Source organism: Mauremys mutica, chromosome 16 (assembly GCF_020497125.1).
Source record: "Mauremys mutica isolate MM-2020 ecotype Southern chromosome 16, ASM2049712v1, whole genome shotgun sequence".
In the NCBI taxonomy this organism is placed as follows: domain Eukaryota; kingdom Metazoa; phylum Chordata; order Testudines; family Geoemydidae; genus Mauremys; species Mauremys mutica.
Window position 1 is genome coordinate 3,781,889 of NC_059087.1, and position 24,108 is coordinate 3,805,996.

The 24,108-nt window shown below is 53.3% G+C and overlaps 1 protein-coding gene across 5 annotated transcripts in view; it reads right to left on the reverse strand.

The window, feature by feature from the left end:
* The window catches only part of FAM222A (family with sequence similarity 222 member A), a 109,709-nt gene extending 86,055 nt beyond the window's left edge, over nucleotides 1–23,654 (reverse strand). Inside the window, exons 1-3 of one of the 5 annotated variants that reach the window (XM_044989550.1) lie at nucleotides 22,722–23,651; nucleotides 1,763–1,871; nucleotides 750–966 (exon numbers count right to left, since the gene is read on the reverse strand). The gene's annotated coding sequence lies outside the window, so the exon portion shown is untranslated. Of the gene's footprint in view, nucleotides 1–749; nucleotides 967–1,762; nucleotides 1,872–22,721 lie in introns of all 5 variants that reach the window. The other 4 variants (XM_044989552.1, XM_044989548.1, XM_044989553.1 and 1 more) reach the window with 4 other exon arrangements.
* Between the last annotated feature and the right edge of the window lie 454 nt (nucleotides 23,655–24,108).

Sequence of the window (24,108 nt, forward strand, 5' to 3'; positions counted from 1 at the left end):
ATCTCAACCGCTTCCTGCCTGCCCCTGCACTGCTCCTCCTCCTCCTCTCCCCTGAGGAGGTGGGTTTTCCCACTGCATTGGGACCCTGACGCTGCCACACAGGAGTGAAGGCTCAGGACGGGGAGCCTGCAAACACAGAGGCATTTTGCCAAGCAGCAGGGAAGGGTCAGAGCACTGGGGATCCCAACTGCCACCCTGCACTGGCCGCTCCGGTTCAGGCTGCAGCCATCAGGAGAGACAAACCACCTCTGTTCAGACAGCCACAGGAAAGTGCTAACTGCTCCAGCCAGGCTTCCAGTCCTGAATGGGAAGACCCTGAGCGAGACGCTAACCCAGTTACTCTCACACACACCACTACATCCCTTTCCGTGCTGTGTGCGGTAATCCCCATTCCCAGCTGTGCTGCACGCATTTTAGCCTGCACTGCATGGGACTTGCAGAACTTAGTGCTGAGTTTCATTTCAGTAGCACAAATCCCCTTAGCCCCTCTGCTCCCATCTCCCCAGCAAACGCCCCCCATCAAACATGGCTCGAAGAGCGACGGGGGCTCAGCAGAGCTCGGCAGGCTCCTGGACTGCCGTTTGAGCAGGGCTCTAAGCCAAGCCACTGGGTCTCTACAGAGAGGCCTAGAATGGCCTGGCTCTGCTACGCCCACACTCCCTGCACTTGGCCCACTGTGTGCCCAAGAGCTGCTCACTCGGCACATCTCGCGCGCTCCTGAAGCATCACACCAGGGACACGCCGCTCACCTGCCCAGACCATGGGCGGCAGCTGCCAGAGGGCAACTCGCCCAACTCTTTCCCAGCTCCGCTGCAAACCAAGGTAGAGCTGCACTGGCTCATGTAATTACAGGCCCCAAGTGCCTGAACGGTGAAAGAATCTAAGGAAGGAATCCAGGGTAGATCACACTGCTGAAATTACTATAATCAAAGGCTTTCACAAAGACTTCAAATGCAACCAATTATCCTGAAAGGCAAGGGAAGAAAGAAAACAAATTAACATGTTTGCACAGAGCCTTTGCGGCAACACACACACACACACACACACTGCACAACCTACACACGTCTGACCCTGTTAACGCAGACCACAAAATTCACCCCGCGCTCCAGCCTGCACCGTCAGAAAGGCAAGTGCCCCAGCCGGCCAGCACCCCTGCACAGAACCACGACACAGCGGCGGCAACGCAGACGGCACGCTTAGGTTACTCTTTCCGGGCGTAGCACTTGCTGCTCGTCTCTTGCCCTAACCGCTTCCGTCTGTAAGCGGCTGGCACCGTCATCATCAGAACTAACCTGTGCTGGGGAGCGCCCTGCTCCAGCCTACACAGACCCCGCGGTGGACATCAGACCCTTACCTCCACGTCGCCACTTTGCTCTAGACTCTAGTCTTTACGGTTCCCCAGGAGAGTTCGCCACAGCCCTGGGTTGGCACCCACCCTTTGCCCTCTTACCATGCCGCTGGATACACTGGAGCTCTCGGCAAATGGAAAGCCCATTTTTCAGCCCGCTCTGTATGTTTAGGGGCAGCACAACTCCCCCACCTCCCTTTTCCCGCCCCACCTCCCCCACTCCCCCTTTGCCCTGGGAGCAATGAACACACACAAAAGGCCTATCTCATGTTGGCTCACTCCTCCTGGGCTTGCCAGGATGGCCCGAGGAAACCTCATTCTCTCTGGGAGACGGCTCTTTTCACAGCATGAGGGGAGGCGGCAGGGCCTCGGCATGTAATCAAAGACGTGCATTGAGGAAAGCGATACATTTACCAGTCGACAGATGGGGAAGCTATTCAAGGCGGTGATCTCCTAAAGCTGCAGCGGCTCCTGTCCCCACCATCCTCGCCTAATTAGGTTACGCTTCGTCTGTGCTGCAAGTCTGCAAAAAAAATAAAAATCAACTCTCTCTCTTAATATTTCAAAAAGTCCATCACCCTAAGTCTATTTTGTAGCACAAAGCTCAGGAGATTTAAACCCTTCTCACCCGGGGAGCCGGAAATGAATGGTATTCTTTAATGAGCTTGTGCCGCAGAAAAGATAGATTTCTAAGATTACAGTAGGAATTCTTATAATTGATGTGGACTTTTGTACCAGGGATTATACCACCATCCGGTCAAATTCCAGCTTTTCCCACCCTGCGCTCTCTCCTCTTTGAGATTTCCTTCGAGAGGAAACACACGCACAAAACAGCCCAAGTTCGGAGCAGAGACAAAAAGCTCCCTGCAAAAGGGAAATTAACAGGCTTTTCTTATTTAGCTGTAGATAATCCAACATAACGGCTGAATGGGAAAATAAGGTATCTATCAAGATTTCTATATTTGTTTTACAAAGACCTACTTTCTCTTGCTATTTGGCGAGGCCAGATGAGCCTCTGAATGCAAAGTAATTAAAACGAACACAGAACAATACAAGAGCCCTCTGAAGAATGTGGAGTTTCCCTTTTATGTTTATAGCAATTGTATGAAAATGTACAACACAGAATGGCAACAGCTGACAAATGAGATGAAACAGACATGATTTCAAGTTGGCTTATTCCTGAATCTGATTGGCATTAATTGTGAGCGTTTGCAAAGCAGAACACAAAGTCTGACATTAGCTTCAAGCGAACGTTTCCTTCTAATAGTCTTAATGATTACAATGCGAGCTGATGATCATTGTGGTGCGTTAATAGCACGGCTGTGCTGCCTTCTTCCTTTGCTCCGGACTCAGCTCCACTAACCCACAGCCCCACCCACCGGACTCCTTTCCGGCTGAGCAGCCCCTTGTGACCCAGCAGGCAGAGCTCCAAGGATGGAGACAGGGTTCTGCAGGATGATCTGGCTGGAGCCCGCAGCAGGGTTCCCCCATTTGCAGCTGGGAGGGGACACGGGAGTTTTGCTTCCTGCAATGATGGAGGTGCAGAGAAGGGAAGGGAAGGAGGTGTGGGTGTCGATTCAGGCCAGCACCTCTGGGTTCAAGAACAGGTGCTCTCCCCCACCCCCTGCCCGTGACTGGAGCCCTTGGCCACACAAGAGCTGCAGCTGAGGGTGCATATTCCATCCTGAATGCCTTGGCCACCATGCTTAGGATAGGCAGGGAGAGAGCTTGAGGGCCTTCCCTGGCGGACTCTGCATGAGCCGACAGGTGAGCTTAGCATCAGCCCAGACACCACGGAGATGGGCACAGCATAAGACCTAGACAGGGAGGGTGGGGAGTGAGGCAACGCAGCTCAGCGGCCTGGTCCTCCTCCCCGACGGTGTTTTCCTGCCAAAGGGTTACCCATTGCTGGCAGCTCCAGCAGGGGCTCTACATGGAGCCCAGCGCTGGCATTTCAGCCACCACATCACAGTGCTCTGGGCGCAGCGATTGGCACGACGGCAGCTGATCTACGCTAGCGCCCCCGCCGGGTAGCAACACCTGTGGAAGATTTTTGCCAAGATGCCATATTTCAGAACCCCCTCCCCCGGTGCACATGCTGCTCCGTACAACAGATCAGCAGCCTGTGCTATGGAGCCCTCCCAGAGCCCTCCGGGCCGGGAGCGCAGGAGTGCTGCTCCAGGACGGCGTGCCATTGGCCAGACCCCGCTGGATGAGAGAGACGTGGGAGCGAGGCGGCCGCAGATGTCCCTTCCCCGTCCTCCCCCCCCAAGCTACAGACCCCCATGAGCAGGTGAACTCTGCTCGGGTGGGTTCACAGCCGTGGCTAGCAGCGGGGGTGGGGGGTTCCTGCTTGCCTGGGCAGGGCAGCGCTGCCAGCAAGGCGTGCATGAGGGGTGCCGTGTTCGGGTACCGCGCCGCTCACACAGCTACTGGCGCCGCATGCACGAAAGCGAACGGCTGGCAGCTGGCTCAGCAGCTTCCTTCTCCCCCGAGCAGGGCAAGGGGTGACGGGCGCAGCGAAGGGAGCCATTCTGCACTGGCTGAGGGGAACCGACGACCCTGGCCTCCACCGTCCCCCATTCCTCTCGTTGGCAGCAGCAGCCCTGCCACCGCGCTCGGCCACTCAGTGCCTCCTCTGCCAACAGGGTGACAATTAGTGACAATTGTCCGGGGCTAGGGGGTGAACAGCTCGTTTCTCCTGCAACAGACGCGCAGGAACATTCCAAGGGATCAGGCCCCTTTCGCTTCAACACCAGCTGCAGGGCTCCCAGCGTCTCTACCCCAGTCCAGCCCGTTCCTGGAGCTGCATTTCCGAGTCCCTTTCGGGAGCCCCAGCAGCCCAACGCTGGGCCCGGCCTGCCAGGAATAGAAACGGGCCACTCTGGGTTTCAAGGGAAGTAGGGCCTGTGTGGATTTAGCCCCCTCTCTGTGCTGAGCTGGAAACCCGCACAAACCTGCTGGTACACTGCAGGGAAACGGCCAGATGGGCCCCACCAATTTTGTTAAGCAAGAGGAGTGAAAAGCAGCAAGAAAATACCCCACATGAACACAGGCTCAGACTGTAAGGCCAGAAGGGACCATCGTGATCATCTGGTCTGAGCTCCGGCACATCGCTGCCTGCTGAACCTCACCCTCCAACCCCTCTAAGAGAGCCCGGGCCTCCAGCTGAGTTACTGATGTCCTCAAATCATGGTTTAAAGACTTCAAGTTCCAGAGAATCCACCATTTACACTAGTTCAAACCTGCAATCGACCCGTGTCCCATGCTGCAGAGGAAGGCGACCCCCTCTTCCCCCCCCCCCCCAGGTCTCTGCCAATTGGAGACGGGGGGAACATTCCTTCCAGACCCACATGTGGCCATCAGTTAGACCCTGCACATGTGGGCAAGACCCACCAGCCACCTGGGCAAGAATTGTCTGGAGTAACTCAGAGCCCTGCCCATCGACTGTCCATCACCGGCCCGTGGAGTGGGGTCAGTTATCAGAAGCAGAGATGAACTAACCCAAACCCAAGCTTTCAGCACCGAGGTTTTACTAGGCAGTTTGTAGCGTGGGTAACCTGTGAAAGCCCCAGTTTTTAGGACAGTCCCTAACGTGGCGGGTGGAGCCTGCGTTTGGGGGCAGAGTCTAAGCAGAGGCAGCAGCATGGGGGCCTGAGGACCCAGAAACCAGGCAGCAGACGAAAAACGAAAGGAGAAGAGTTGGAGCTCTCTCCGAGCACGGAAAAACCCCTCAGCAGTCCTGACCACTTCACATTTACACAGGAGGAAAATCAATTGCCATCGATCAGCAATATCAAGTGGGAACACAGCGCTATCAGCTGGCAGCCATCTGGTTATCTAGCCGATGCCGTGCAGGGGACAAGACTGGAGGTCACAGAGCAGCAGCTTCTCACCGAAGCGACAGAACACCCGTATGCCTTTCCCTTACAAGGAAAACGCAGTTTAGATTAGTGACGGCCACACGCCAACCAACCAAACTCAACAGCCTGCGCTGGTTCCAATGACCCCCAGGCTCACGCTCTCCCATGACGGATGTCATGTCTGCGACAGCCCCGTAACTCAGCCGCCCGTTCAACCCGCACACAGATACCGAGCACCACACTGCTGAATGGGGGTCCCGGCTTCCCAAAGAGCACAGCAACAGCCACTCTGTGGGCTGCTTGCCCCATCCGTGGCACCAGCTCCTCACGACGCCCCGCGTGCCCCCAGCACGGCGGGATTTCACGGTCACCACGGCCCCGTACAGAATCTCCAAGGGGAGTTTTCCCCTGGGTGAGGCATGCCAGCGTGGGCTCTGCTGTCTCGGAAGCTGCCACCGAGGAGAGGGGGTTCTGATGCCGCTTGAGCAAACCCAGGCTCAGTCGCAGCAGGCAAGAAGTGTGGTCCCACTGGTGCCCCGAGCGGAAGCCATGCCCCTGGAAGTGCTCCTTATTGCAAGCTCAAGGAAGGTAACTTGGGCCCTGAATGCTACTGGGCAGCTCACAGTCACATGCCACACGCAGTCCCAGTGCTCACACCCAGCCAGGCGTTGCAGGCTGGGAAAGGTCACGTTTCAGTTTCAAGCAGACCTTGAAAGGCACCACAGGGCAAGGGCTATTTTCAAACACGAGGGCCACTGGTGTCCTGCTACCCAGCGACGAGAGGGCATCAAACTCCATTTGCACGGCTCCCCTTAGCCAAGGGGCGCCTCCTGCAGCTACCGAGCAGGAGCTACCGCCTGGGTGAGTGACCAACAGAGCGCTGCTCCGTACCCTAGGGAACAAGGACAGTGGAGCCCCCAGTGCCAACCCAGACGCAAGCTGGGCCTCGTGCTTGGCTATGGACGCGGCTTCTCTGAGACAGACTCTGCTAGCCCAAGAGAGCCAGAGAGGGAAGGTTCCGGGAGAAAGGCAGCAGCTCTTACGGTTAAGTCACTGGGGACGCTGGTAGAACCCAGCCTTGTGCCCCTCAGGAAGGGCAAGGGCACCATGGCATTTTGCCCCTGGTGCTGGCATACCGCAGAATGTAAAGCCATGTCCTGCCATCCCCGGGACAGAGCGCTGGCACTGGGGGGTCTCCCTTCATGGGAGATGGAGCCTCCTCTCCAGGAAACAAGGAAAAGGAGAGCGGGGCAGACACAGAACTCCCTCCAAGCCCAGTTCCGCACGCGGTTTGGGTTCCCCTGTACCAGCAACATGCTGCTGCTCTCACAGAAGCCTGGAGCTTCCCTTCCGCCAACACAACCAACCCCACTTGAACTCCTCTGCCTGGGGAGGAGACAGACACGAGGCGCGCCTTGGAATCACAGCAGCACCGTTAACGCCTCTAGCCTGAAACGGGCGCTCCGGAATCCTGCCCTCCATGCCATGAGGCCTCAAAAGCTGCTCCCCGAGTGGGGAAGGGGGCTTGCTTAGGAGTCCAAAACACCTCACAGGCCCCTAGGGCAACTCAAGGCAGTATATTCAGCAGAGAGCAGAACCAGGGAACCCTCCGGCCCAGGACACGGGGCAATTTGCCAGTTAATGGGACATAAATCCTTATCCTAGCAGATAAGAAATATTCACTGCACACATACATCCCTCGTTTTATTGGCCATCATCTCATAAAACTTATTGCCCACACGACTAACTAGAATCAGTTTTTAATGCAACATTAATAGCACTGCAACACACACACACACACCAGGAGATGAAGCCTCAACAAGCTGCCTTCCACCAAATCAGCCCAAGCCATGCACGGAGCTGCACTGAATGCCAGACATAGCAATGGAGCCAGAGCCCACTCCGTACCCCCGAGCATCTGCAGCCCAGAGCTAAGATTTACTTTGCAAAGGCAGGCAGAAATCTCTCACTAGCTCCTGATTTGAAGCCTCCAACTGTGTCTCTTTCCAAGTGGATTAGTTGGGGTGGAAAAAGATCAGGGGTGATTTTGTTTTGTTTTGTTTTTTTGCATATGGCAGCACAGATGTGAGCACAATCCATAAAAACTGTTTGCAATTAAACTCCCACTTTGCATGACTTGATTTGTCAGCTATCTGAAATTAGATTGTACTATTCAGGCGCTGACAAGGGAAGGTGAAAAAGCAAAGGCAGATTCCATCCACATCCAGAGGGAGACCGAGATCCAGTTACCAATACAGCCCAAGGGGGAGGAGATCCCATTTTACACCCAAAAGCCTGAGGCATGGGCTTGAAAAAGAAATAACCATTTTGAGAGGGGGAAAACTCAATCTGTAACAACAGGCCATGGTTGCCAGCTACAGCACCCAGCCAGCACGTGGGAACAGCCACTGGGCCTTTAGTTTTGTGGACCAAGACTTGGCCTGCTCCCCTGGAGCTAAAGGAGGATCTGCATTAGCTACAATCCTACTAGATCTTATAATTCCCTATAAACATCCATCCTTGCCCAGTCTAACACTGCTGCCTAGCAAAGGACAGTGACCACACACCCCATTCCGCCCCCAATTGAAGCCAGCTGTTCACCATGTTATTTAAGATACTGAGTAACGGGGAGCACAGTAAGGTACCAAGAGTCTGGCCATAATGTAAAACAGCCAAATATAGGGAGGCAGTGTTTCCTAGTGGATAAAGCACTGGACTTGGTCCTGAAGACCTAGGTTCTATTCCCAGCTTGGCCACTGGCCTTATGCAAGTCACCTCCCTTCTCTGTGCCTCAATTTCCTCATCTGTAAAACAGGGATGACGACGGTTACCTCCTTTGTAAACTGCTTTGGCCCTGCTGATGAAAAGCCCTGCAGAAGAGCTAGGTGGCATCACTATTCTATTGTGAGACACACCCATGCAGCAGCTGGACCTGTGAGGTCCAGAAGTCTTCACGCTCTCTTCAGATCATGCATCACACAACTCCTCCAGAAAGCCAAGCGTACGCCAAGGGTGGGCTTAAACCATGGGACTCTGCAGCCCAGGGGAAGCCTAGTGAGAGATTCCTGCTGTGCAAGGTACAGGGACAGAACAGAGCCAGCCAAGATGGGAGGGACTGAATAGGCATGAGCCATGGAGTCAGGCGCATGCAAGTCCATGCAGGGATTTGAGGGTGGATTGGAAAGACAGCAGAGGTGCCCCTCCCCCCAGTGAGATCTCCCTACCTGTGCACTGAGGACCCCGCGCAGCTTAGCGAGCAAGGAAGCCGTGCTGCATGGAAGGGCCGCAGTGGCAATCGGAAGCCGTGAAGGCGCAGCTAAGGGAAGAGGCAAAGCCAGCGTCAAGACCTGGATGAACCCCAGCAGAGCTCTGAGGAGGTGACAGGCAGCGTTACTGAGAAAGCGGAAGCTCAGGAACAGGGCTGGCTGCCTGTCACTGTTTAGAGCACAGAGCACCTACCTTTCCTCCCCTCCTACCTCTTCATATGCAGCAGCCTCACCGTGAGCATCTGCTCGGCATCAGCTGTAATGGACCAACTCCCAGCCCGGATCTGCCCTGGCCGTGCTGGGAAAGCCACATGGCTGTTTCCAAAGACCTGCATTGCTTGAGCACTGCTCAAATCCTTGAGAGTCACTAGCTCTGCACAGGGGAAGTCATTCGCCGAGTGTCAGCTCAGCAGCAAGTCCTGTGTGACCAGCTACTCTGTGGTGGCACCAGAGTCCAGCGGGGACAGCGCTGCTCTGGTTATGGAAGCCAATAGGAAAATGCAATAGAACGGAGAGGATCATGCACATGAGTCATCAGGCGCATCAGTGATGGCTGTTCGACCTACAGAGCCATTTCCTACAGCCTACCCTCCAGTCCAGCTTTAACTGACTCAACTGCTGGACAGAGATTTACTACTCAGCGGATTGGAGTAAAAAATTTTTATTAGTGAGGCAACACATGATGTGATTTGGTAACTTACCTGTGGGGAGCTCACTGGGATGCGCTATATACATCTCCAGGACCAGGCCGGTCACAGGTTTCCCTACATTTCCCACTACCATCTTGTGTGCTTTCTGCACATGCCATACAAGTTTCTTAACCCACTGCTCTGTTACAGAGCCCCACGGAGTTATTTTAGTCATTGGGTAATGAATACGTGCTCCGTGAGTTCCATTTCCCTTCCAGTCACAGCCTCAAATGCTATCCTTCCCTGGGGGCCATCAAGACAAAAGCTCACTTAACATCCCAATTTTCCCCTGAGTTGCTTACCAGCTTACTAAGCCCCGTTGTCGCAGTGCAGCGGGCCCATCCCACCAATCCCGAGCTCTGGGGGTAGTAGGGAACCTCTGATCAAGTTCCAGTATCTCAAATGTCCCGGGGCACCTTTCCCACAAATGCTGGACCATTATCACTTAGCCTTATAGCAAGCCCCCACCTGAAGAACACTTGTTGGACCTTGGTTGCCATGGTGGCGGTACCATGCCAAGTTGGGATGGCTTCTTTCCACCTAGTAACCACATCTACAGTTACCAAGAGCTATTGGCTCCCTCTCGCAGTTGCAGGTAACGCTCCGGTGTCGTTCACCTGTATTTTTTCCCCAAGGGCCCCGTCAGAGTTTGCAACTTTAACACTGAGCAATGGGACTCCCAACACTTCCCGCAGGAGCCAAGACTCAAGATCAAAGAAGAAAGCAACAATTCTATTGCATTAATACCCCAGCTAGCCCCGGCGCTGCACTGTCGGAGGTTACGAGTTATTCCCTGCAGGTGTTCAGCTGACAGCCAAACGCACTGGGCCTTTGGAGAACAACCCTTGGGCAGACAATTCTAATAGGAAACAAGGGCACTTGCTGTGGCAGAGTGCCTCCAGCTATACAGGGCCGCATGCAGCCAGCCAACAAGCAGGTCAGAGTCATTTAATACAGCTCCCGTGTCCGCGGGGAACAGCCAGCATGGAGAGCAGCCCCGAGCGACACCTCGTACGGGAACTGGAAGGCCTGTGTTAGCAGGAGCCACCCGCCACTCCGCCCCCAGGCTGCCAACGGCTGGATTTTAACCATTCCGCTTTTTATTGTTTTTGTTAACAAATGTATCATTTGGCTTTGAAAATTCCTAGATCACTAATAATTGTTCCCTGGGGAAAAGAAATAAAGACTTGATGCCCCCTTGTTTTGTAAAGTCTGTAAAGAAAAGTCGTAAAAATAGCTTGTTATCTCACCTATTCAAGCTCCGACTGTATGTTATTGCTAATTGGGTAGAACATCCTTGTCTTGTTCTGCTCTCTGAAGCTAAATCAAGAAAGCGCCACTGCTGCGAACTAATTATATCTCCGGACTGCAGACTCCAGCTCGTCTTTCCCTTTATTGAGTTAAAAAATGGTCACCAACCTTAATCTTTCATCTCCCCAAGCATTAGGGCTGTTGAAAAGCTGCTGCTTCCATCTGTGTTCCTGGCAGACACTGGGAAAGACGGAGCACATGGCTGGGAGGGACACAGGGCTAGGGCCGGCAGGCCTCCAGGGGCAGACTGGCCCAGGTGACCAGCAACGGGAGCAGGAGCCTTTTGCCAGTTTGCGTTCAGCCAGCAGCATCCTCCATGGCCACATGGCAGCTGCTGGGAAGGAGGGGCACGGCCAGGGGCACGGCAGCTTAGCTGGCAACTCCTGTCCACCAGGACCTCTGACAGCTCTGACCCAGGCCCCCTTTGCAATGCCCAGGCTCGGTTAGGGTGTGTCTGCACCCCTGTGCCGTGGGCAGTGTAGTCACGCTGTATCGCCGGGGAGAGCTCTCCTGGCGACAGAAACCCACTCTGAATGAGGGGTGGTCGCTTTATCGCCGGGAGAGTGGCGGGGAGTGCGGCTCCCGGCGATAAAGTGGTGTCGATACTGGCGCTTTTCAAGGGGGTGTGTGTGTGTGTGTTTTCACACCCCTGAACAACGAAAGTTTTAGCGCTGAAAGTGGCAGTGTAGATACACTGACCTCTCTCTCACCTTCAGGGGTAGCGGGAGGGAAGTGTACAGCTCAGAGCGAAGGCCCTGGGGTACGGGAAAGCTGGCATCGTCACGGCACACAGTACCCGCCTTGTAGGTAACAGGGCTTCAGCCTGCACATGTCCAACCAAGGCGCAGGGAAGGACACTGGAAGAACCCCTGCCATGCTGCAGGGCAGGACTGAGCTGGGGTGACTGATGTTACCAAGTGCTGCCCAGTGGCTGGGAGTCAAGAACAGAGCAGGCAGTTGCACACATGGCCTCAGCCACAATGCCAGCTCGCCGGCTCTCTCCTTACCTAGCGTTTAGTCCGTTCTTGGCACCGCTCTCTTCCCAGCAGAGCGGGGCCCCTTTGCTGCAGGGCATCCGCAGGGCAGAGGCTGCACTAAGGGTTCCATCGCTCCTGCTTGAGCCCTGCTCTCTGAACGCCACACGAGGGGCTGGATCTGGGGAGCGACCCCTGCCATGATGACCCAGCCAATGCTGGGAGTGCCAGGCCGTGGGAGTCAGAGGTAACTGACCTTGGCTGTGCTGTTATCCAGAAAAACCTGACTGAACCTTTCCTACTTTTCCAGAGCCCCTCCCCCCCCCACGCCCCGCAGAGCTGTTTGCTTTGACAGAGCTACAACCACAAAGCTGCTGACACACAGCACCTTTTAGCTGACACAAAAACCATGAGAACCTTCTCTCGGCTGGGCTCCCCTTGGGACACAGCTGCCCACAGGCTGTGCTGAGATCCGTAAGGACTGTGTGTGTACACCACCATACAAGGGGCACTCGAAAGGACCTAGGATCAATATGGAAAATCCCATATTCACCCCATACCAGAGTTTTAACCCCTTTTCAAAGCTGTGGTGAAGAATTGCACCTCAACAGGGGCAGACAGGAAACATCCTGAACCCAGAGCAGAGTTCTGCTGGGGATCTGTCACTTCTTCAGCAAGCATTTTCCTTTATTAACTTCAGCAGTTGCTTTTATACCCAGCTCATTAGACAGCATTAACATACAGACATTTCTTTCCAGGGCTAGGACCAGACGTTACTGCTGTAGATCTACATACAGGGAGGTGGTTAGGGTGTTTTTCCAGTATATTTTATTCATTTTATCCCCAGTGATTTATTCTCACAGAAACTCATTGCCGACTGTCTAGATATTATGCATCTATTCTGGTCTGTTTAATTCCCAATGACATTAATGGGAATTACACAAGAAAAGATAAGCCCTCCAAGATTGTAAAACTACAACCTAGATATTAATGGAGTATTTCTCTTGCACGCACACTCCAATTCAGTACTTCTGAAGCCAGAACGGGGCTGCAGAAGCCTGGAGGCAGTGAACCATCAAGACGACAAGACAGAAAGGTAGCCAATGAAGAATATTCATAAACCAACTCAAATGCCATATTAAATGGGAGTCAGTAGAACTTAAATGATTCCTTGACCTGGTCTTAACAATTTAGGGTTGTTTAAAAAACAAAACAAACGAACAAACACTTCTCCAATTTCCTCCCCCACTCCTATTGTTATACATAACCCCAAGATCAGGAAGACGGCAGAAAATAATGCCCCTACATCTGAGTCTACTTTGGGCACCTGGCAGTACCTTGTGTCAAGTCAAATCTGCAACTGCCCCTTTAGGATCAGTTTCCCTTCCTTGTGGGTTTTCTAAGAGAAACATTTTTTAAAAAGCTAGGAAAATACAATGGTGAAAACGTGAATGCTCTCCGGGCCACTCACAGGAAGGTCTTGAACCTCAAGTTGTCAGCAACTCATTTTTAGAACTGACTCCACAGTACATTGACGATGGCCCTACAAGCAAGACGGATTTCTGACATGCCATTACTTAACTTTCTTTCACTCACCTTGGACAGAGGAATAGGCAGCTCTGTTTCAGTTCACTTTGTTTATGCTTCCTGATTCTCAGGCGCTAATACATGCTGCACTCCTGAACCGCAGAGAAACGCACTGGATCTAAAACTTGGCCAGCGTTTACTGGGAAAACAGGGAATAGGGAAAACTGTCCTATTCTATATCATGTTTTGTAAACCTCTTGAGGAAAAAACCCAAGCTTTGATGCTCCAAACTAGCCAAGGGCATCCCTTTAAAAACTGATATTCCCCTGACTACTAATAATTAACCTGAATCACTTAAAGCCTCTTTCAATTTGTCAGTTTTAACTGCCGGCTCTACCCAGTAAATCAAACCAAGCGCGTATATACAGGCTGTGTGTATGGGGGTAGTGAGGAGTTATCAGAGCAAGAGACTAGGTCAGTAACTATCACCCAACACAGTGGCCCTGCTTCCGGCTGTATCAACAACAGTACAGGCACGCACATGGACCAAGCCGCATGAGGCTAACAGTGTTGTAATACAGTAGCACTGACGGGAATATTGATATCATGCAATTAGCAACAGTGTAGTCTAAAACTGACGGCCGAGCAGGAGCTCACCCTATCGAAGCAGTGACCTACAGTGGCGAGCAGCATTACCAACATTAAAAGCCACCCGGCAGTATTTGCATCTTTCCTCCCCGCCGCTCCCTTGTTGTGGAGCTGGAGCTGAATTAGAAAACAATATGAATATTTCTCTCTGACAGCTAAATCTCTTCACTGCAGAGTATTAAGGCTTTATTAGTGTTTGGTTACCACTGATGATAAGCCAGCTTTAGTTCTAGCCTGAAGCATGACAAAAATGACCTACAACAGGCAGCTGGTAAAAGCGTAGAAGATTCCTTGATTCCAGGAGTGGGGGGAACCCACTGAAACACACACACACTCTCCATCCATCTGTGGGCCAAAAGCTCAATTCAGACCATCAATAACCGGGTAAAATCCCCCTTTTTGCTGCCGCTCTTCGCTAAGCCCTGGTGCCTTCGCAGCTCCTGCTCGGGAGCGATCTTGTTCCGAGGGGCTTGGGGGGGGGCAGCTTGCCATTTTGGGTTACAAATGCTGATCTACTCTCTCTTTAGCAAAAGGAATCCCAGGGGCCATAAAAATTCCCAGCAGGCTCTTGTCAGTTTCAGATCATTAACTTTCTTTCATTGGGAGTTTGTTTACAGTGAGCCATAAATAGATGTGTTTGTGCTGCTCACTAGCAAAAACAACCAAAAACCCCACACCACCCAGAGTCTGAAAAAGGCTTTCGAGATGCTACATGGGAAGGGGGCTGGGATGGAAAGAAATCCACATTAATAATCTCCTGCTCATCTTGCACAGCAATTTAGAACAATCTGGGGAGCACGAGCAGGGAGAGAGAGCTGGTGCACGCTCCCCCAGCTTGTCCTACAGAGACTATGCTGACTCCTTCCTCCCCTCAACTCCATCTACCTTTGCTTAGCTCCGACAGCCCCAAATGAAACAGGTGCATCACATTTTACACTGATTTTTGTTTTCCCCTCTCTACATGTCAAGATAGAGATGGCAGAAGCAGGCTAGGCAGTGGGTCACGGGTCTGTGCCAGCCACATTCTTCAAATGCCAAATTCAGGAAAGTTCACTACTCCCTCCTCCCCCACCCCGCTGGCGAGGCCTGTGGTATTACAACAGTCTGTGTGCGCCATCCTTTACGAGCCCACGCCAGCCCTGCAGGGCCACAGGGGCAGCGAGGGATTTTTCTCAGAAACGTGGTCAAGTCAGGGCTAAAGCTCCTGTGTTAATTGAGATGTTGGGTTGGGCTTAGTTGATGCAGTTCATGGAATTGTGGCCTCGCCCCCACACGTGTGCACAGCCCAAAGGGCACCAGACACGTGACTACCAGCAGGAATGCGTGGGGCGCCTAAGAATGCACCAAGGGCCTCGCTGCAAACAGCATCGGCAGGAGAGTTTTTGCCAAGGGCAGCACGTGGCTGCTCTCTCGGAATCTCTGGGTTTCAGAATTACTGCATTTCTACCCAAGCCCTCCGTATGAAAGCCTGGCCAGGCAGGCACACAACCTTTCCGGATGGCAGGGCTGTCCTGCACAGACGTGGGCTGGGAAGATCTCCAATCGCCAACGTTCTGAGTAGGGGATGTGTCCAGACTTTCCCTAAATGAAGACTGCATTAGGGACTGGCCTAGAACGCCAGGGTCACGCATGGTCTTCATAGAGTAACCTGACTGCACTCACCTAGTCTGTAATAGGAAGGACTGGAGTTCAATGCCAAGTGGCCAGTTCCCTGTGCACGCTGGGATCTAGAGTCTCTACAGGCCATATGTCCATATTAAAGGAGAAGGTGGACAAGGCTGAATTGCAGAACACTAATGCATACGTGGCTTGCAGGTCACGCCATGCAAACCTCAGATCGCTATCCAGGCCCCATGTATTCTGCAGCGATGGAAGCAGATTCTCTTCCCCCCCACCCCCAAAAAAGATGGTTCCAGCCTTTAGGGAAGCAAAGAAAGCCCCAACTGTAAACAGACGCAGCTATCTCTGCCCCACTGTACAGACAGCCTGTCTGAGAACTGCAAACAGCCCCAATTAACTCATTGGAAATGGACTCTGAAACCTAAAAAAATGAGCAAGTAAATGTCAACATTGTTAACTATTTCACAGCCAGCTTTTTTTAGAGGGACATTTACAAAGTGTTTTGTGTTTTCATCCCACAATCCCAAGGCACCTCACTGGGTACCAAAAGCCGCTAGGGTCCCCAACTCAGCTTCCAACATCTCCAGCTTCCCTCTGGGAACCCCTAAAATGCAGCTACGCATTATCACCACAAACACTTGCAGCCATGGGAGAGTGAGAGCCTAGGGGGAAGAGTAAGATACAGGGAACGAATTATCTAAACCAACCCCCTGGGGATATTACACAGGGCAACGGCTCATCCATTAGTCCTTGTTCCAAGGAAGTATCTGGCTAACCCAGCGGTGGCTGGAGCCAGGCTGTATGTGCAATTAATTAGCCATGTGAGTTTGCCTCATGTCGATGTGTTTGCTGCATTCCATGTTTTAGCTTCAGCTAGCCAAACCCATGTTCTAACCTCACGTGGCAGATCTTCAGTCAGTTCTCTCTGCACACGGAGCAGCTCAGCAGGCTAGCAAGCTAAGCTCGCTCTCCCACCAGTGCCGCTCTACCTGTGGCAGCAATAGGGAGGGAAGTTTAGAAAAGGAGCGTAGCATCCACACAGCTCAGGATGAGCGGCAATCTCTCCGAACGGTGCTGCTACAAGCCTGCTGCCTCGGGATATTTGTTAAGAGAAGCTCATGGAGGAGTGGAGAGGCCCTAACACACAAAGCTTCAATTTGTGAACATTGTTTGAAAGGAGAAGCACTCCCCTGCCCCTAGGGGAAAAAAGACCATGGAAAGTGACTAACATCAGAGGGGATTCAAGGCCAAGCCAGGCCTGTCAGGCGTTCCTGGGACATACAGGACAACCTGAGTGGGACACGGAATCAGCCACGCTTTCACTACAGGCAGGGGTTCACTATAAATGAGGCCACAATGTGCCCAGAGGGCCACGACTTTTGGGCTCATTCTGTTTCTCTGCAGGATGGGGGCCTTGCCAGCCCTAAATTCCCAGGGAGCCGTTTCCACTTTACATGGAAAATATATATTTTTTAAAACAATATACCCACGCAACCTGTAGTCAGAGCAACGCAAATAGCCCCTTCTCCTCATGTAAATTAAAACACCCATTAGGCAGATTTCAAAAGATGTCAGGAGGCTTATAATTATCCACGACATCCTTCTGAGATAAAAGCGATTACCGGGGATGCAAATCACTTAGCAACCAATCAGTGCCCCCAGAGTGCAAAGCACTGACCAGCCATCCATTTTCGCCTCGTCCTTTTCTTCCCTGCACCAAGCAAATACAAACACAGATAAAAAGAGGCACAATAGCTCTTGACACGCAAATAGGTTAACATAATAAAGCCAGCTTTAGCCGGCTCACTCGAGGGAGAAAAGCAATTCTGAGGCAAGCAGGAGGTAATAAAACAGGGCTTTTGTGTTCCTGGCTTCCATTCTCACCCTGTGCCAGCTTTGCTGCATTAGCTGATAGGAATCACCGTTTGATTGAATTACCTTTCATGAATATTAGGTTTTTGAGGAATGTGCAGGCAGAAGAGAAAGGAGAAATGTCTTATTTTCGCATGCATGCACGCTGCAGATGAACATGCGATTTCCACAATCACTTGCAGTAGGACGGGCTCCCTCTTTGGGAGCATGGGCTCTGCTCAGAAAGCCTTGTTTCTGCGGATGCAAATCCAAATACCCACAATCAGGCAGTCGGGTGGCACAAGCAAAAAGGCCAACCCGATCCCAGCCCAGCTGCAAATCAACCCTGTAGATACACATGTACTGCAAGCATGAGAGATGTGTTTTACTAGTGCACATGCATTCTACTCTGCGTAAAGCTCTGACGAGACTGGTACTCTGTAAACAACTTCCGCCCACCTCGCAATGCTTTTAGAAACCCAATTCTAACTAAGATCAGGGAGGGGAAAACCCACTGGCTTTAACAGAAGCGATGGCCAAACAAACCCCAATATCTGACATTACTGGGGAAACAATGGAATATGCAGGGACTTGCATTTTCCCCGAGACTGGGGCTTTATAAAAATAGAATCTCCCCACCCCCCCAACCTACAGCTACTGCTCAGTCACAGACACCCACAGGGTGCGGTGTAAGAGCAGGGTGGTATTAATTATTTTGGAGATTTGGCTGCTGAGTTTAGTTGCAGGATTTTAACAGAGGCCAGCGTTTTGCTTACAGATGTGTGAGATGTAGCTGCCTCTGTGCCCCAGGCTCTCCAGCATTTCAGCCTCCTCGAACTCAGTGATCCGTGACTCAGCCAGTGCACCTGGCCCTAGGGACCCTCTCAAACCACTCCTGGAGACAGCTGTTCAAGCAGGTGGGGGGAAGAGAATGAGTTGGGGGAACATGTGCTGGTCCCTACTGGACATTTACCCAGGTTTGCCGTGCCTCTGGCCAGGACTCACGAGCAGAGGGCATGCGAGTGTCAGGGTGTGCGAGGGTGAGGGGGCCTGGCACCTCTGACAAAGGAGTTCAGGCTACAGCTTGCTGCATCAAGACAAGCCATAAAAGTCCAACGGTTACTGCAACAGGAAGGCCCAGAGCATCAGGCCTGTGAAGAAGGCACCCTACATTGGCCCTGCTTGAAACACAAGAGTACAGGGTAACTGCAGAGAAGGTCACTGAACACCCATCAGCCACAGGTTCAGGGCAATTTCAGATCAGGCACCATTCCTGCCTGCAGGCTGTTTGGTGGCTTGTGACAGAAGCATTTGGGGTCTCAGTCAGTGCCCAGGGGACATCTCTCCAGCAGAGAAGACAAGGAAGGAGCAGTAAACTCCCCTCATGCTGGCCTCTAGAGGACACCCCCTCCAGATCAGGCTTGAAGTTGACTGGCTATGCAGGGAGAATCTGGCACTGCTGCTGACCGCGCCACACCTGCACTGTAGGTCACTGGGGAACTGCAGATGCCAGCACCTTTCACAAGGGCTACGTTTACTCAATGATACCAAAAAAGTACAGTCATGGCAATTAGAAGTTCTTAATTCATGAGGCATAGACATAGGTGCTGGAACTGGGGGTACTGCTGCAGCTCCTGGCTTGAAGTAGTTTCCATCATATCCAGGATTTGGTTCAATGGCTCTCAGCACCCCCACAACCCAAACTGTTCCAGCACCCCTGGGCACAGGACAGTTGGATGCAAAGACCTGCTGTTCGAGATCACCCTCAAACACCTTGGATAGCTCACTCCTACCTCCAGTCTCAGAACGGATGGCCAATTGTGATATTGACCCACCCACAGAAAGCCATGAAGAGAGCACCGGAATCGGAGATTCCAATCTCCGAAAGCTCTAAAGAAGCCCAGCATATCTGAAGAACACCACAGAAAGCAGAGTACACAGCGCAGCTACAACTTGGGCTCCACGGCTTCCTAACAGGGACCTTTTGTTCTTCGCAGGTAGATCAGTGAGACAGAGATCAGCACCTAGCTAAGAAAGTGAGCCATTAAAAACACTCACTATGCAAATTCAGCTATTAGTTTCTATTCAGAACAACTGACCAATCACATCATTCCATGGGTTTCTTTACTCTGGCCTTGGGATAAATATTCAGAGACTTAGATGTTTAAATTTTTAATGATTGGTCTTATTTCTACTGAACATATCTTGCAGCTTGAATGGAGAAAAGAACTTGCACTGGTATTTACTGAACTGTTCAACTAGCAAAGAAGCTGTATGCAAGGACAGGAAGGAATGCCAAGTTCCTAAAGACCAAGATTGGCTTCCTCCCCTTTCAGCCAGCAGGGACTCAGAAAGACAAAAAACGGATTTAATGGCTTTTCTAATCTTTTCCTGCTAATTGGATCAAAGCGCTCTTACCTAATTCAGACACCCCCCCTCAGCACCTCTGAAACCACCCCCTCCAAAAAGTCAAATGATTTCCTCGACTAGATTCAGATGTTCCCTAGCACTTCAATTCTATTTGATAGGTTTGCAGCTTCTTAAATTGAGAAGGTAAGTGAGGGAACCCACACACTGGAAAGCTGTTTAGCAAACTCAAATGCCCCAGCCAATCTTTCCCCTTAACTAGTACATCTGACAAGCCCTCTTGCAGCCGAAGTGTAACCCATTTATGCACATTTCCTGTTTTCCTCCAGTAATTGGCCATGTCTGTTAGGAACATTACAAGTTCCTCCTCCCTCCCTCGCAGTCACACCTGTTATGTGAAAGCTATTGCTTCTAGCAAGCAATGTACTTTGGAGAAGTTCACTTAACGTCAGCTGTATATTATGACTTGACACTGCACGGAGAGAAAGACACACCCCTCTATTAAACGGGTCACTTGCAATTTTGTTATCACTTCTGCATGCCATTTACTAAGGAATGCACTACAGGGCTACCTGAAGCAGTGTATGCTCAGAGTGGGAACTTGAGAGGTGCCTAAGACATGTGACTTGCAAATACATTTTCTAACATATGCTGGGTTTCAGTCCAAATGTGACCAGATTCATTTGGTCAGAATCAGAGCGAGCACACACACATCTTTAGTAATAAATGAAAACACAAGCCCTATAGTCAAAAAGTCTACACTAGAGCTGAGGAAAGCCATGAACACTAGACCATTCCTTTAAGCTCAACATCAGTCCCACTGCAGTAACTGGTGACATTTTTACCGAGCTGAAAGAGAACAGAACTGAACCTTGGAATTTTAAACAGAACAACAGAACGTTATACAGTAGTATGTGCGCTCTGCCCTTAGGAATATGCCGTTGTGACAGCCAAGCAACACGAGGTAACTTGCACATACGTAAAGTGTCAGAGAAGCCACACAAAGGGAATGAGGCATGCACAGTGCTGGGAGAGACCAAATACTGTTGGTATCTTGAAGCATCAAGAGCCAGTAATGTCCTGAGTATTTGATCCGGTCAGATCACCCCTCCTACATTCTGCATACATTTGGCACAGTACAAACACAAGATACCATTTTAAAATTACACTCCTGTTCTTCCTTGAAACTACATTTACAGTGATGAACAAACCCTGGGTATTTTGCTTTGGACATCCTAAACGTTCCCCAATAAGCAAGTGCCGTCAGATATCGGACCTCTGACTTGGACTGCTCAACATTAACACGTTGCATATTTAGCATTTTAATTGCCTTTATTTGGCAGCTCTCCTCAAAGCCAGATTTAGATGCTCTTACAGGTTCTTTGTACCTGGCACTAGGAATACCTCTAACTTTCTGTTCTCTGCTCAGCCTGATAGGAAAGATTCTGATCATCCTTGGTCATGTGAAAGGAACTGATCTCAGCTTAAACAGCGGGAAGCCACAAAATGCCCAGCAGTACTAGCCATTTAATTCTTGCAGACTGTTCTGCTTTGCCTCCGGCAGTTCAAGTTTCCCTGCCCTGAAGTTACAGGAGATATTATGGGGGATTCTCTCTCTACCCAAGAGCTAGTCTGAATGCATTTCAGGAAATTCATTGTGTTTGAAGATGGGTCCGTCTACACCCAAGTGGAGAAAGCTAGAAGTGTGAGAGAACAGCTTCTATAGAACATTTCTCAAGTGGGTTGTTGTTCTTTGTTACTGGTGATATTCATATAAACACAGGGGCTGGCATTAAATATTTCATGTTTCTGCTCTTCTCATGAATTCTGTTTGCAACAGCCTAAGTGTTTCCACAGCTACCAAGGGATCAGGAGGTTAGGCAGAAAAACAGCAGCAAGAACAGGTGGGTTATTTTTCCTGTAAGGATCCAGTGCCATGCCATCAGGGTCAGTGATGAAACTAGAAATATATATAAAATATATATGGAAATAAACTATCCATCTCTGTCTCATGGGGAAACTCAAGAGATGTGGTCCTTTAAGGAGAGAGTTCGCATCAAATATATATCCAGTAGTTCAGCCAACACAAAAAGAAAAAAAAATGTTCTGGTTTCATCACTGAATTGGCAGATTAAATTAAGAGGAAAGAAATATATAACCGCTGCTTGCTGAGGAAGCAAGCAATCCTGAGTATGCCAGAACTCTCCTTGAAACAATCTAAGCAGGTAAATCTGCCAGGTCTGCCTGAGCTGTCTCTGTGTCTCCTAATATGTCATTGGGGTTTATTAGCACTGGACTAACCTTTCAACTGCTCCTCATTAAGCTGAGAAGCCCCTTTCAGAGCTAAAAATACCAGAAGGTCATTCTCCAGCTCCCAACAGGAGGGGCTCAGCCTGTGTCAGAGCTGCCCTGCTCAACCACACAAAAGAATTTAGCAGGAAGAGGACATTGCTGGGTTCACTCACATGTGACCCCTGTGTGCGCGTGTGTGGGGGGGCTTCTTCCACCCCAGATCCAAGCCAGTCCCATGCTTTGAGCCAGTGGCAGGTACTTAGAAGAATCCATCACACACAGCCCTAGATTCAACGCCTGGCTGGGTTTCCAGGCTTACATTTCAGGCACTGCAAACAGCCAGGGCTTCCGGGCTGGGTGACACCCTGGGGCAGGTCGCAGCTGCGTGGCCCTGGGAGCCAGCAGTGCCTCTACTTGGGAGCAGGGGGAGTTATTCTCCAAGTTCCCACTCCCTGACCGGGCCACTGCAGACGGGGAGAAGCCGGCGCAGCGCTGGTGCCTGTGGGGGTGTTGGGGGGCTTAGGCTGGTGGCGCCCCAAGGCTACCCGCGATGGAGAGGAGTCACCCCCCGCCCCACGGCCACAGGCCCGGGCTCTGCCAGCCGCCCGCCAGGGGTCCTGCTTGTCCGGTCAGGTCTCGAGCAGCGGAGTCGGGGACCCCTTGCCCGGGAGGGGCTGGGACCCCTTCCCCGCCCGCTCGCCCCGCAGCAGCTCCCCGCTGGCCGGCTGGCGAGGGAGGCGAGCGAGCGAGCGCCGGCCCGACAGCAGCCGCACGGCTCCCCCCGACGCCGAGCCAGCCCAGCCGGGCTCCTCCTGCCCTGCGCGGCGCCTGCTCGCGGAGAGCCCCGCCGGGGCTGCCGGGGCCTGCCAGAGGAGCGAGACCCCGGCCGGATCCCCGCCCCGGCCGCGGGCAGACACCCACCCACCCCGGGGGAGCCGCCTCCCGCCGCCCGGCCCGCTACTCACCATCCGCGCTGCGCCGGGCGGCTGCCTCTCCGGGACGCTGCAGGCCGGAGCGAGCCCCGCGGCCATGAACCGGCGGCGGGGGGGTAAATCCCTGACAACAGCAACCAAATCCCGCCCGGGTAAGAGGCGAATCCTGTCCCGGGCCCCGGGCGTCACGCCGGGGACGAAATGCCCATCCCGGGCTGCGCTGGAGCCGGGGGCAGAGCCGGGGACCGCTCGGGGAGTCGCTGCGGCGGGTGCGCGGGCGGTGCGTCTCGGGGTCCCCCCCTCGCGTGTCGCCTCCGGAGCAGGGGGCCGGTTACATCCTGGGGGCCGCGGCAGCAGCGGGTGCGGGGTCCCCGCGCTCTCTGCAGGGACGGGGTTTCTTTGTGTGCAGCCCGGGAGAGCCCGCCGATCCGGCGCGCGGCTCTGCAGCCTTCAGCCCCCGGTGCAAACCCGCCGAGCCGCTGCAAGCGGCGGGGAGGAGGCAGCGGCAGCTCCGGCGCCTCCGCGCCCCTCTAGCCCTTCATCGCGAGGCGGCCGAGGGTGGAGAGGATGCGCCGCCGGCTCGAGCCCCCGCCGGCCCCAGGCAGAGCCGGCGCTCCGGAGGGGTGGCGGCAGCTCCAGCCCCGCTCAGCCGCGGCTCCGGCTCCCTCGGCGCTTCCTGGGGACGCCCCGGGTGCAGCGCCTCCTGCCCGGGCTGCTCCGAGTCTCCCGGCTCCCCGCTGCAGAGGCGGCTCCGGGCTGCGGGGGGGGGGGGGGGGGGATGCACCAGCTCCGGCCCCGCTCGCCGATCCTGCTCCGGCGGCGGCTCCTTCCTGCAGCGGGGCGAGCCCCGCACGCACGGGCTGCAGCGGCCCCGGCCCCCGCTCCCTTCGCGCCGCTCGCGCGGGCGGCTCCGGGCCCGGCTGCGCCCCCTCCCCGGCCCGGCGGCCCCGCTCGCTTCTCCCCTCCTGCCCGGCGCGCGGCTCCGGCGACACTGAGCGACTGAGCCGGGGCCCGGCACCCGCACGCGGCTGAGCCACGCCCCCTCCCCGGCCCGTTACCAGGGTGACGCCCTGTAGCGTCCTGCGGGGGCGGGGCTGCTGCCACGCGTTCTTTTCGCGGTAAAATTCAAAGGGCGCCGAGCCGCGGGCCGCCCCCTCCAGAACTACAGGCCCCGGCATGCACCGCGCCATTAGCCCCCTCCCGAGCTCGGCCTGGGGGGCGCGGGGCAATCTGGGAGTCGTAGTCTGCAGGGGGGCTGACCCATTGTATTGACAGCACTCTGGGGCTGGGGCTGCTGGGCAGGTTGTCCGGTGGGAGGGCCCTGTTGGTACGCTCCTGGGAGGGACACTAAGGGACATGGGATCTTGAGGGGGGACCCGCTGGGGATCACCTGGGAGGGGAGGGTTTGGGGAATGCGGAG